Consider the following 973-nt stretch of genomic DNA (forward strand, 5'->3'; position numbering starts at 1 on the left):
AACTAGTTGCACTTTTGGCATTACTAGTGGGCTTAAAACAGCCTGATATCAAGGATATCTATTTTATACTGGATTGGCTTGCCATACCTGAGCATGTTAAAAACATGGTGATGTCACCTTTACAGTATCGTACTTACAGGGTATTTAAGTGCTATTTACTTGATACATTTGTTGTATGTACTTCCTCTACAGTGTGTGCACCGCACAGGAAGAATGTTCCGTACTCAGTAGGTTCCATTAAAAAAGTACCATGTAAATATCCTGCAAGTACCCAGTAAAAACAAAAAAGTACAACATCAATACCACTTAAATGCTTAAGTACTGTCATTTAAAAGGAAGCATTCCCTTTTCATTGGTGGAGGTCTTTAAAGTGGAATGGAAAACAGTGAATTTTGAAAAATGTGTTTACTTTAAACTTTTTTGTTGATGATGTTCATTTGGGGTAGCAGCAATGAACAGCAGCCAAAAAATACAAATAAGAAGTGTGTATGTGTGTATAGAATAATTTAATTCAAATTTGAGTATTTTTAAATATAGTTGTATCGGATTTATTTTAACCCTAAAACTATTTATTTAATAATATTTTTGTAAGTATTAGTTGAATATTGTGTTTTATATTGTGTCATATTGCACCTGTTTTTTCTCTCACACGTATAATAGGACCTGAGTTCCATTATCATGCCAGTAACATTAATTTGTCCATTGGTTTGACAATATAAATCCTTGAATCCCTGAAATAGTAAGAAATAAACAAAATAAAAAAATAAGAGCTCTCAAGGGTTAAGAAACTTTGAGATGGTTCAGTTTAAAAGATTTAATTTCCTCTCGGTCAAAATAATTCAGAATAAACACTCAAAAATACAAAATAGTCCTGCAGATACATTGCAGAAAGTACACTATCCAAACCCTGTGAAGTCCAAGGTCATGTGGAGAAATGGCAGCGTCGGCTCAATGCTGTTTTTCTTTTTTTTTT

Source organism: Oryzias melastigma, linkage group LG13 (assembly GCF_002922805.2).
Source record: "Oryzias melastigma strain HK-1 linkage group LG13, ASM292280v2, whole genome shotgun sequence".
Classification (NCBI taxonomy): Eukaryota; Metazoa; Chordata; class Actinopteri; order Beloniformes; family Adrianichthyidae; genus Oryzias; species Oryzias melastigma.